Raw genomic sequence first — 14,348 nt, 5'->3', positions numbered from 1 at the left:
AAAAGTGGAAAAGAGAGCAGAAACATGTCAGAGTGATGGAGTGTGAAAATGGTTATTGCTAACTTTGAAGATGGAAGGACACCACTAGCCAAGGAATGCAGGGGGCTTCTAGAAGCTGGAAAAGACAGCAGAACAAATTATTCTGTAGCGTGTCCATAAAGGAGCACAACCCTACCAACCACTGACTTTAGCCCCATAAGACCCTTTTCATACTTAGGGCCTCAAGAGCTATGAGACGATACATTTTCATTGGTTTGAGTCACTAAGTTTGTGGTAATTTGTTACAGCAGCAATAGGAAACTAAGTCTCTGAGTAGCGCTCTGAAATATCGTGTTGTATAGCTGCTGAACATGTGTTCATTGGCTGAAGACAGAGAAATTAGGCTGGACAAAGTGGCTTACACTGGTAACCTCAGCATTTTGGGAGGCCAAGGTAGGTGGATCACTTGAGACCAGGAGTTAGAGACCAGCCTGGCCAACATGGCAAAACGCCATCTCTACTGAAAAATAAAAAAAGCCAGGGGTTGTGGAACGCGCCTGTAATCCCAGATTCTTGGGATGCTAAGGCACAAGGATTGCTTTAATCTGGGAGATGGAGGCTTCAGTGAGCTGAGATTGAGTCACCCCACTCCAGCTTGGGTGACAGAGTGAGACAAGTATGCTCAAAAGTATGCAAAGGCTTTCATTTCCACATTTGCTAATTTAAGTTCTGTTCAGGTATTTATATTCTCAATGTCTCAAAGGTTTTTGGTGTGTAATGGCTCCTTCAGTTTTCACCTATCCTTTTCTGAGCATTCTTACCTAAGACGTAGCCATCAATCCATCCAATATCTGGACTGGTATTGTACTGTACTAACAACCGCTTTCACTCTAATTCAAGATTATTTTTTTCTCAAAAACAACCTCTCCAGTTCCTCATTTTAGTAGTGCTCTTTTGAGCTTACCTCAGTAGTTCTCTAAAACATAGCCCTACAGAGTAAAATCAAAGTATAAATATAGGTTAGGTGCAAGCTAATACTACCATTGCTTTAGCTTCAAATGGATTCTTTATTTACTAATGGTAAATAAAGATGGTATTTACCATCTTTATTTGGTAATGATGGTATGAATAAAAAATATTCATACCATCATAAAATACCTTTAACACAAAGCCTGATACAAAGTAGACCTTGAAAAGTATTAATTTTCCCACTCTTTTCTGTGAAGAACCATTAAATACTGTCATAGAGTAATTATACTTATATTCATATGAATATAGTGTTTTGAATTTTTAAAGTCATAAACCCAGTGAGACAACTATTTAATATGATTTTCTAACAGATCTGTAGTTAATTTGAACAAAGTATGTAAAAAGATGGAAGAATTTCTGTATATAATATAGCTTGAGCTTTTGAAGTCCCATTGCAGAATTCTCCATCATTATGAAGAACAGAAAGATTATCCTTTATGTTAATTCTCCACTAAATTAAAAAAATACCTTTGGCTCTAAATTACAAGTTCAAATTTGCAACTGAAGTTAATAATTAACTTAGTCAATACAGTTTCTGTAATAAAATTTTAAACTTTATTCTTCTAAGAATAGGACAATAATACAAATATGTTTGTTTAAAGATTTGCCTTGATCTTCTTACCTTATTTCAAAAGTACTCTTTTTTTTTGTAGGAGTGGTCAAAATATATTAGAAGATATGAGAGAAAGCTTTATTTAATTTCAAGCATTTTTTTAGCATAAGCCATTTGACTTTTTTAAAAAAGCCCACAATCTAAAATATGTTGACATATATAGCATTTTTTTTATATTCTAATGGGATTAAGCATACTTTTTGTGAAAATAAAACTCCTAGACCCCAGGCATTATAAATATAGAGAGCTAGTGTTTTATAAATATGTTAGCAATTTTTCCTCTATTTTAAATGTGTTTCAAATGGTGCTATGTTTAATCACAGAGAAAAATAATAACTTTACAGTGAAAAAAACTGGTGGACACCATCTTAACCAAGTGATCGAAGTTATCATCACCAACAAAAGGATAAATCAATGTCATGTGCCTCTGGATGTGATACACTGAAAAAGACACTTTGTCATTTATGTGATATTCTTGACCCCATATTCATAACCTGAGTCCAGTTATAAGGAAATATTACACAATTCAAATTGAGAGAGATTCTACTAAATAACTGCCTGCAGTCTTTGAAAGTGTCAGGGTCATGAAAGTAGAAGTACAACTGAGGAACCGTTCCAGATTGAATGAAACCAGAGACCAGACAGCTAAATGCAATGTGAGATACTAGATCAGTGGCTAAATCAGGAGAAAAGAATAGCTCTAAAGGACATTATTTGGACAACTGATGAATTAGATTTGAATACAGAGTGAAGATTATAGTATGGTATTAATCTTATATTTCCCAATTTTGAAAATTGTACTCTGGTCAGGTAAGAGAATGTTCTTGGTCATAGGAAATATACAAAAGACTTTCTGGCTGGAAGACACCATGTTTCCAATTTATTTAAATAATATTAAAATACATAGAGAACTAGTACTAGTAATGATAGTAACAAAGCAATTGTGGTAAAATCTAAGCAATTAGGTGCAGCTGGCTAAAGAGGGCAGAAGCTCTTTGTACAATTTGTATAACTTTTCCCTAATTTTGAAATAATATCAAAATAAAAAGTTTAAAGAATAGGGAGTCTGGAAAGTGTACATTATTTAACCTTATAAGGAAAGTGCAGTGTATATATTTAAAAAATAAAGATTTGAATATTACATAAGCTCATTTTACTTTTTAGAAAACATGTAGTCTGGAAGATATGTTCCAATAGAGAATGTGTATTAGTACTCTACTTGCTTCTAAACAGCAGGTGATAACAATTTTAGTAAAAGCACTGTTGTTTGTAATATTTTTGTTCTTTCCCTATTTCAAAGATCAAGGAAACAGCTCTCTTTTAAAACAGTTATGAGTCAAGGTGGATTCAAACCAGATGTTTAGAGAGTCTCATTTCACTTGAAGATTTCTGATACACTCTGTAGAGAACGTCTAAGACATAATGACCAGCCAACATTTTTAATTTAAGATTGGATATTCATGGGTCAGCCTTCAATGTTTGTTTTTCTAACTGTTTTATAGTGAAGTTTGGTTAAAAGACTTGGCACAGTGCTCTTCAGTTTAATTTTCAGCCTGACAGAAATGCTGGCCTCAGTGTGTGTATGTGTGTAATTTAGTTGCTGTGCTACTGGAAGTCTATGGAAGATTAATGAATGGTGAGACTCCGTGGCAGTTGTAAGGGGATGCAGGATACAGAATACCAGCCACCATCTGTTCAAAATGCCTTTTGTAGTGCTTTTAAGGAAAACAGTTACCAGCAGGAGACAGAGGCAAACAATGGCTTTAAATATTAATGTTTCTGTTCTCACAAATAAATATTGTAATTGTTCTTGTATTATCTTAACAAATAAATATGCATATTAGGTTGCAACCATGTTGTATATTCAATTCTCCAAAGCAGGAAAATTACCAGTAATTTAATATACTTACCGATACTTCCTTTCAATTAGGATCTTCCAGGTATGATATATATTAAATCCAAAGAAAAGCTCAGTAAATCATCTTCTACTTTGGAATTGATGTTTATCCTTAGAAGCACCTCCACCATCGTTTCATACAATTTATACAATGTGCATTAATTATGTTCTCATAGATTCATTATCCCAATCATGCCTTCAAATCTTTTCAAAAGTGTCACTCGATACCTGGAATGCTAACTATTATTTATTAATGAGTTCACTAGGAAAACTCTAGACTAGTGCTTTTCAAACTTTAATTGAAAACAAATCACCTGGGGTCTTTTAAAATGCAGATTCTGATCAGTAAGTTTTGGCTTAAACCTGACATGATGAATTTCTAATAAACTTCCAGGTGATGCTGATGTTGCTAATCTATGGGTTACACAATGATTAGTATAGATTAATCTCTCTGATGTTTTTTGCTGCCAAGAATAGTGGAGGGGTTCATTCAAAAAAGGTAAAAATATACACACCCACCTGAATGTTGGTATCTACTTGGCTCGGTCATTGCCAGTGGTGGTGGAATGTCAACCACCCATTCGGCAACTGGGTGCCTAATATTCACCCAGTCACCAAATAACAATGACGACAACAACAACAATAATAATAGCAACTCTTTAATGCTAATCAAATGTCATTAGAATCAGTATTGGGTGCTTTTATCAACACTTTTTGTTATATCAGGAAATCATAAAATATGTACATAAAACTTGTACATTTTATCTTAATTAAAAAACATAAATGTTAATTCTTTCACCTATATTTGATCCCAGGCCAAGGTATTTTATTTTAGTATAACTCAGCAGACTAGATTTCCTTGTCATCTTTCTCACATAAAAGGGACCGATAATTCATCACCTCAGATTTCCAGTTTTCATTTATTTCAAGTGGAGCAATAACTTAAGTACACTTGCAGAGAACCACGATTAGAAGATTTACAGTAACTTTCAATTTGTTACAATTTGCTTCTCTATACCTAATTCAAGTGTAATTATTTTAGGGAAGTCAACTTTATTGGGAGGATCCAAAGCACCCAACATAATTACCATAAAAACAAAAAATTCTTCTTTTTGTTTTACTTGTTATTATTGCTATACATAATGATTAATTAAATTATAGCTTCAGTGACAAATATAGCCAAAATGTTTAACTCATTACTAAACATTGGTAGCAGAACTATGTGCATAAACTATGCAACTGACTAGCTATAAGTGTAATTGTGCCATTAGTATCCATCAGTTTGTTTCACAGAAGGTAGAGAGAATAATAACCAATCAACAAGATGGTGGATGGTTAAGAAAGCTTCTAATCTTCAAGAAAATCCAAAGCATATCTGCAACATTTAAAAAAATTAAAGGGATTAAGTTCATAATCTTCAGAAATGTTTCTCATAATCTCTTCTGATACTTCCCATTTCTTTCGTACATTCGGCTCACTTTTTCTTCCCATATTGAGTCATATTTTCTTTTCCATCACCCTTTTACCGCTCTCAGATTTTATTTTGAGGTGTGTGTGTGTGTTTCTGGGTGTATATATGTGTGTGTGTATGTGCATGTGTATTACTTTAGCCACTTTATATTCTTACCTTTTTCTCCATTTTCTCAAGTCTCACCTCCAATTCTTCTTCAGAATCATGAAATATCTGGGGGAAAATGGGAAAAAAGGGCAGTCTAAAATTATTTTCTTGGTAATTAAACTTTGTATCTTACAGATATTTGCCAAATTTATTATTTGCTTGATCCATCAATGAGCTGAGGTAGTAGTCTTTAAGGCTCGTGCGTCCCAATAGAGTAAATTAAAGCAACACTGCTGTTTGTTAGTAGAGAATGCCTTAATTATAAGGATCATTCAAATAATATAAAATTAGAGAGTCATTAAATGCAACGCAAATAAATACATATGAATGAATTACCTGGAAACAAAAAGCCAGCCTAGGAGGTTTTGTTCTTAATATAATTACCTTAGTGCCACCAACTAATGATAAGATCATGAAATATGAGCAAAATACAACTATATTTTTCACTCTTTTCTCTTAAAAATATATGATTTTTCATTATTCACGATTCTCATCACAGAAAGCAAACAAGAGCAAAATTAATTAAAAAATGAAAATACGCTATAGTCAAAATTTCAATAGAACTATGCTAGAAAAATATTACCAAAGAAACATCGAATATTTGGAAAAAATACATATATAAGTTAGCTTAATTACTACCTATGCAAGAGATTGGTTGTAGGTTTTATGTCTACCTAATAATGTCATGATTTAGTGAGAAAAGGATTGAATTGAAATTCTGAAAACTTCAATTATGTGCCTTTTAAAATTTTTCTTTTCAGAATAAAATCTGTTGTAAAATATTTAAAAGCTAAAATAGACAAAAAATTTTTAAGGAATGATTTATATATTATACATAAGCAGAAATTTAGGTTCAAATTAGAATATGGAAAACAAATGGTTTTAATCATCTATTTTCCTGATAAATAGCAAAATACTTTTGTAACATTAGATGTTTTATTCAATATCTTTTTGTTAATGATTAGAGGAAGTTAAGAGGAAGCTTCTCCAGGTCCAGAAATTAGACATTTACAGTATTTATCAGCATACAGTTGTCTTGCTAAGGCTTTTGATGTACAACCGTACACACCAAGAGACACATACACCTGCAAACACAGACAAAGCTACCAACTGATGTGCCTATGAATGGATGATATTGTACTTTATTCACTATTGGTTTGATCTCTTTAAATAAGTCATGCATTGTTTACAGGGCACTGTATTAGCAAAACTGATTCAATGTGATATTCAGGTTTCTATTTCAGAAGTCATAAGCAGTGCAAATTTGGATTAGTGAAACTGTTTTTGCCTATAAACGATTTTCCAATAGAAATAGCTCAAACAGTAAATTGAAAGCAAAAACTACCCTCAGAATTATCATTGTCTAATATATACACAACATTAAAGAAAAGAAACCCACCAAAACTTCTTAACGGATTTAATATATTTTCTTGTAGAATTTTTTTACCAAGTTTTCCATGTAAATTGTGCTTACTAAGGTATAGATATTTAATTGAAATCTAGATGTAGAAGAATTTGCAATTATAGTTATGTCTACCTTACCTTAAGAAAAAAATAAATATTGCATAACAATAAAATGAATCCAAAAAATCCTTAAAAAAAAAATGTAAGCAACTGGCCGGGCGTGGTGGCTCACGCCTGTAATCCGAACACTTTGGGAGGACAGGGCGGGAGGATCACCTGAGGTCAGGAGTTCGAGACCAGCCTGGCCAACATGGTGAAATCCCGTCTCTACTAAAAATACAAAAATTAGCTGGGCATGATGGCAGGTGCCTGAAACCTCAGCTACTCGAGAGGCTGAGGCGGGAGAATCGCTTGAACTTGGGAGGCGGAGGTTGCAGTGAGCTAAGATTGCACCATTGCACTCCAGCCTGGGTGACAAGAGCGAAACTTGGTCTCAATAAAAAAAAAAAAAAAAAAAAAAAAGAGTAAGGAACTAATGTTAATAAACAGCTTAGCTAGCTCACATTGCCTATGTCCATGCTACAAAACTGTAGACATAAAGCAAAACTAATATCTGATGTTCTCATGTTCCTTTCAAAGATTGGGTTATCTTGGTGTTTCCCTCAAGAGATGTACATTTGACTGAAATCACTCAATATCAGTAATTTTATAAGTACTTTCCCTCCATTCCGAAAACAAAACTATTTATATTAGCTAGAACCTGTGAATATGATTTCTTACATGGCAAAATGTAATTAGGTTTAGAGACTTTGAGGTGAGAAAATTAACCTGATACCCAGGTAGACCAAATCTAATCACATGATTCCTTAAAAGCAGAGAACTGATCCCAGCTGTGTGCAGAGAGATGGCAGCATGAGAAGGATTGGACTTGGACCACATCCAGTTGCTGCTTCTAATACGTATGGGGCTGTGTGCAAGGAATTGAATTGTGCCAACAACCAGAATGAGGGAGCAAATGGATCCCCCACTCTCACCCCGAGTCTTCAGAAAGAAATGCAACCATGCCAAAACTTTGGCTTTAGCTGGAGTGAGATTAGCATTGAAATCCCGACTTATAGAAAATAATACATTTGAGTTATTTTAAGCCACTAGGTTCGTGGTCACTTATCAGGACAGCAAAAGAAAACGAATACAATTCCAAATCATATGTCTGGTTTAGTTGCCATGTCTCTTTAGTCTACTTCATTTGGCAGTTTTTTCAGTCTTCCATTGACTTTCATGACCTTAACACTTTTGAAGATTGTAGACAGATTAGAATGTCCTTCAATATGGGTTTCAGTGTCCATACTGTTAGATTTAGGTTATGAGCATTTGGCAGATTACCACAGAAAGAATACTACAAGTCTTCTCATTGTATTTTGTCAGATAGAGAATGATTTTGATTCTGTCCATTGCTGATGATATTCACTCTGACCACTTAAGTAAGTTATCTGCCAGGATTCTCCAACTGTGAAGTGACTATTTTTCCTTTGGTAATTCTTTAAAGTTTTGGAGGGAGCACTTTGAACTATGTAGCTATCACATTTGTCACCAGACTGTCAGCAGACTTTAATTAATTTATGTATTAAAGTATGGGCTCCTGGTTTCCTCTTTAATTCGAGGGTCACAGTCATTGCTTTTATTTAGATGTCTCTATGTCTCTCCAGTGGATATTCTCATGACTGTTTTTGGATTCCCCCTCGGGCTACCTGGCTATGAGGATATTCTGTTCACACCATTGGGTTCCATGACTCCACACCACGTTACCCCAGATCCTGCCTTCATATGGACATCACTTTCACTACTTCTTGGGCTCTGATGTTTCTCACCAGCCACCCCCACCCCCCACATAGATACCCACCTCACTTTACTGGGCTCTGACTCTTAATTTCCACAATTTTTAAAACTAAGTTAAAACTTCACTTGCTCTTTATGGAACCCAATAACTTAGTGTTGAAAATGTGTCAGTTACTAACTGGTACATGGTTTCAGGATACCATGGGATCAATTGCAAAATACTATGAATAAAAATTAGATTATTAATCTAGTTTAATCAGCGATTAAGGGGAGTTGTTCTTAGTTTTGCTCATATATCCTACAGAGTTAGAGTGAAAATTTTCAAATTATTTAATGTGATACTAACATTGTATTCTAGAAAATTTCACAAGTGCATTCAGTAAACTTTAGTAAGAAAGTATAGTATGAATGTTTATTCGTCTCTTAGTTTACTTAAAATGCTAACATACAACACAAAAGAGTCACCAGAGTCAACAAGTTTAAATGAAAAGTATTTTAAATGCTTAGTCAGAAACCCTAGATTCAAATATATACCCTCTAATTTACAGTGGGCAGATTAATTACTCTTTTTTTCTCATTTATAAATAGAATAATCTTTGTTTTGTTCACATTGGAAAGCTCATGAGCTTTCAAGTCAGATAAGTCTAGGTTTGGATCTCTGTTTTGACATCAATAGTTATGTGACTTTTGACAAGTTATTTAATTTACCACATCTTCTATTTCATCATCAGTAACATGAAGATAGTAATTGCTACCTTAGCAATCAGTCTGAAGTAGGAATGAGATGGGACAATATGCATACATACCTAAGCCAGTAGCTGTTAGGTGCTTATAGTGTGTGACAGCAGTATCAACAATTGAACAAAAAAAGAGAGAAATATCAAAAATATTTTGTGAATTTTATGGTGTTATAAATATGTTATTTATTTTATTTTTAAAAATATTTTCCTAACACTTTGCATTTCTCCTTTTAGGCATTATGGGAAAAGCAATAATTTATTTTCTAGCATTTTTAAGGCCATATTCCCTACTGAAATTTAATAGAAGAAAAGAACCACGTTTGTGCTCAATGTCCTAATATTCACCTATAATATTTCATTGTAGTTATTTGTGTGCATCTGTATCTTCTTTCACCTGAGAGTAAACTCTCCACAGGCAGTGTCTGTCATGAGGTTTAACTTATGAGTAAGTGTCACATGGATGTGAAATAAAGAAACGAAAAAAATATGTGTTAAGTTCACATATATTGATAGAAGCAAACAGCAGTATTGGTTCACATTCAGAACCATCTTTCTAGTTCAGATCTACTGAACATAGAATATTTTAATAAAACCATAGAACATCTGTATTTTTAAAAATCTGTTTGAATATGAGAAAATGCTTGTTATAAGAATTTCAAACTAATTTTGAATATGTAAGATATTAGTTTTTCATTTAATAAAACTGAGTTCACTTCCATTACTAGAAATAAAAACAAATAGGCCGTGCGCGGTGGCTCACGCCTGTAATCCCAGCACTTCGGAAGGCCAAGGTGGGTGGATCACGAGGTCAGGAGATTGAGACCATCCTTGATAACACCGTGAAACCCCGTCTCTACTAAAAATACAAAAATTAGCCGGGCATGGTGTTAGGCACCTATAGTCCCAGCTACTCGAGAGGCTGAGGCGGGAGAATGGAGGTTGCAGTGAGCCCAGATATGCCCCTGCACTCCAGCCTGGGCGACAGAGCGAGATTCCGTCTCAATAAATAAATAAATAAATAAATAAATAAATAAATAAATAATAAAAAAATAAAAACAAATAACTAAAATTAATGTGTACTTTTTTTAAGTTAAACCGTTTTTTTTTTTTTTTTAGAGACAACATCTCAGGTGTATCACTATTTGCCCAGTCTGGAATCAAACTCATGAGCTCAAATAATCCTCTCATCTCAGCCTCGCGAGTAGCTGGAACTATGGGCATTTACCATTCTGCCTGGCTTATACTTTAAAACCCAAAGTGAATGTCTATCGACAATTGAGGAACTATGTCCAGTTCAAAACTATAAGAAAGGAGTAGCTTGAAAAACAACAGGTTGGAATTTAATTAAAAGACTGATGAGAAGCAACAAGAGCAAGCGGGAGGAGGGAAAAAAGATCCCTTAGTGCTTAAGAGTAAAGAATAGCATGTAGCATTTTAGGGACAGTGGTTTGAAGGGTTAGAATGGTCCAGGACAAATTCAAGGCCATCATACCCCTCTGCCTCTGCATCTTTCCACTAAGACTGGAAAGCGAAGTATCTTACAATCTATGCTCCCTGCTTCTGGTGCTTTTCAGTGATAGCCTGAAAGTTATCAAGCTTCCCAAAAACCTAGTACAAGAAATTTCACTTAGTTTTATTGTGATTTGGATCATTATTGCACAGAATATATTATTGAAAGCATACAAATACTTGTAAGTTGTTGTTAGGCAATTGACATTTAAAATGAATATCTTTAAATGAATTTTCAAGACTACAAGTGTTAATAGTGGGGAGAGAAAATGAGGAGTTTAGGTTTTAAGTGATCCTTTTTTTTTTCACCTGCAGTTTTAAGTTTCCCCAGAAAAATCTTCCAAATTCTTTAAAAGGCAAACTTGTTAATATTGCCTTCCTGGTTAATATTCTTCTATGACTCTTAATTAAACAAGATAAAACCCAAATTCCTCAGCATATAGTCAGCAGGATTCTGCCCACTTTCCTGTTTCTGTTTAGCCATTTCTCACAAACCGTTTGGAAGTCGATCTCAGCAAGCTGCTTATTGCTTTCTTTATGCATTTTGTGTGATGTTCTCTCTGCCTCAACTAACCCATTCATTTACTCAGTGAGTGCATACCCATAGGAAAACACCTCAACTCATAGCCCTGCACCTTTGTGAATGCTTACAAGCTCAGGCAGAGTGTGGCGCTTTCTTCTTTGTGGCTCCCATGTCTCTAATGACATTCCTGTAATTATGCTTAGGTGTTCATGTCTTCCATTAGTCTGCAGATGACTCAAAAAGAGAGATCATGTTCTATACCTCCATGATCCTCTTGTGCCTAGACAGAATAGGTGTTTTGTAAAGCATTGTTGAAAAATGAATGAGTGACATATATGGAAGAGAAATATTACTAAGATGCCAAATAGGTTCAGAACATAGACGAACGAGAAGGTTCTAAGAATAACAATTCATTTACTTGAAAATTTTCTCAGGGCCAACTAATCTAACTTTCCTTGCAAAACCACCTTCCCCATTCCATGCATAAAGAGTAGAATAAAAATGATGCCATTACATTCGGTGCACCCTAGTGGCTACAGAGAATCGACAGCACTTAAACATAGGGTTTCACTCTCATAATACTTTTTCACACCTCATCTCTACAGCTCAGCCCACTCCTTAACAATTGAAAAACGTTTGGGTGATTTTGTTTATTTGAATATTTATAAGATCTGCCATTTGTAATTTCTTGAGGTTTTTTATTGCTTATATAAAATGACATCTATAATGCTTTTAGTCAACTTCTGTATCTAGCACTCAAATGCTGTTGACATTAAGGTAAACAATATAATTTGCACTAACACTATGGAAACCTTTAAGTTCATGTATACACAATATGTTATCTTCTGCAAAATTTTATGGAAATTTCTTTTTTTTTACTTTAACACAGTAGACAGGTACTTGAGCAAAAATGACCTTTTTATATCCTAAGTTCCTCAAATCCTCTACTGTGATTCAGTTTTGCATATTGCACCTGCTGAGTTCCTAATGCAAACTATCACAGTGTGTGGTCCCTGCTACTATAAACATGAATTCTCTCATTGTGATTTCATATCTTCAGCACTGATTATAATGATTCTTTGTCAGCTCAAAGCTGTCAACATTGTTCTCAAAGGACTGCAATCTTAGCTAAAAAAAAATACTGGGAGCTAGTCACACGGAATTGAAGGTGGACTAGTGTTCTCAAAAAAAGAAAAGGAAGACAAATGTTTCTCTACTTTCTCACTGACAAGAAAAAAGTGAACTGTATAGTTTTGGTTTTGTCATATCACCTTATTAATGAAACTTAATATTTTTTAATGAAACACTTGGCATCACTTTCATTTTTTCTTATTCTACTAGGGCAATATTCTAAATATAAGCCACTGATAGTTATTTTTCTGCTTAATCCTCCCTAACACATTTCCCTTTTCATAAAAAGTGATAAACTACACAAACACTCAACTGCCTGATTACACAAATACCTCTATTAATTTGCCAAGGTTAGCAGAAATGGTGCGTACAGTATTTTGTTGGCTATGCATGGATGAAGGGTGCAGAAACAGCACAAGGCTATATATTTCACACTCCATAAACAAAATGGTGAAACATACACTAGAAAGGTGCAATACTTATCTAATCTAAATTCAGGCAACATCAGTAGCTTTGATCTCTATTAGGTTAAATCACTGTCTCTTCAAGGAATGATCAAATCATTAACCCAACAAACCAGTTGATGAAAATACTCACGTATATGAATACTGAGTAAGCAACATTTCTGATACAGTGAGAAATAACTCCACATAGTGGAGCATAATAATAATGACTGGAATAGCTTTAAAGTTTTATCCTTTTTTTTTCCATTTATTTGTCCATTCATACAAAAAATGTATTAAACATCTCTGAACTGAGCAAAGTGCTAGGCATTAAAATAACAAAGATAAATAGCAATTTTTAATGCAATTAATCTCATAGTTTAGTGGGAAGAGCTAGCTCTATAGACAAATTAATAATACAGAGCATTGTTAGAACTCTTATTAGTAAGGATAATCCCGGTCATAACAAATGACTCCCAAATTGCTGTGGTTTACAAAAACTAATATTGTCCTCATCGTTGGGCTATGATTCTCCTGTATATTATATTCACTATGGAACTCAAGCTAAAAGAAATATTCTCTGTGAAATATTTCTGACTCTTAATATTATTTTTATCTGGAAGGGACACATGCCAATTTCACTTATATTTCACTGGTGAGACCAAATAACATGGCCAAGACTGACATTAATGTGGTAGTAAAGTATTATTCTCCCTCCACAAGGGGCAAGAAAAAATTGGAAATAACTATTCAACTCTAATAGTACTATAAAACAGAGGTGGACCAAGCACTTTTGGAAGACACTGGGCAAATCAGTGTTAGTTCTGGAAGAATCTGAGGTGAAGAGGACATCACGGAGGAGGTGACAATTAAAGGACAATAAATATACCCTGTCAATATTACCTTCTCACATTATTAAGGGGTTGGGGGGTGTAATTCTCTACAGAAATTTAGTGGTCTAGAAGTATAAAAGAAAATGGTATGTTTGGATAGGAGTGGAAGGTTCAGGACCCAAAATACAATATTTTGCAGAGTAGGAGATGTAGTGACTTCGGGGGAACAATAAAATGTCTTCAAGACTAGATTATGGGGACTGGACTATATTTTATTAGCTCTGGAGAGTGGGAATAGCTAAACAAAAAAGGGACATGGACTGTAACGAGGTCCCTGAGACCTTCTAGCGGAATGGGAAATACTGAGCAGTTAGACTGTTCTCAAGAAGAAGATGAAGGCCTAAAATAGAAAGGAACAGTAAGAATGGGAAAGGGTGATTTGCTGCTTCCTGGGAAGTTTTAATTTCAGATGTGTTAGTTGATAACTGGGACCTTAGCTAGTCTGTCTTTGATAATAAAATGAAACACAAAGATATAAAGACATTTACTGAGTGATTGCAACTGATTTTAAACGTTATGCTAGTAAAACATTATTTAATGTTTTAATAAATTACGTTAAATGTTATGGGAAAATATATATGAAATTTACCATTTTCACCATTTTTAAGCGTATAAGTTCAGTGGCATTAGGTATAGTCACATAGTTGTGCTACCAACACCACCATCCATCCACAGAATATTTTTCATCTTGCAAAACTGAAACTATGTACCCATTACACAGCTACTCATTCCA

General features: G+C 34.3%; 1 long non-coding RNA gene across 2 annotated transcripts in view; it reads right to left on the bottom strand.

Moving 5' to 3' along the window:
* LOC101126956 (uncharacterized) overlaps nucleotides 1–14,348 on the bottom strand; it is a 49,941-nt gene that overhangs the window by 22,459 nt on the left and 13,134 nt on the right. Inside the window, exons 2-3 of one of the 2 annotated variants that reach the window (XR_008670721.2) lie at nucleotides 5,146–5,202; nucleotides 4,321–4,893 (exon numbers count right to left, since the gene is read on the bottom strand). This is a non-coding gene — a long non-coding RNA (uncharacterized lncRNA). Of the gene's footprint in view, nucleotides 1–4,320; nucleotides 4,894–5,145; nucleotides 5,203–14,348 lie in introns of those variants that run through there. The other variant, XR_010130680.1, reaches the window with a different exon arrangement.

Source organism: Gorilla gorilla, chromosome 14, assembly GCF_029281585.2.
Source record: "Gorilla gorilla gorilla isolate KB3781 chromosome 14, NHGRI_mGorGor1-v2.1_pri, whole genome shotgun sequence".
NCBI classification, from domain to species: Eukaryota; Metazoa; Chordata; class Mammalia; order Primates; family Hominidae; genus Gorilla; species Gorilla gorilla.
The sequence above is the reverse complement of the archived record's forward strand: the minus strand, read 5'-3'. Positions and strand labels throughout refer to the sequence as shown.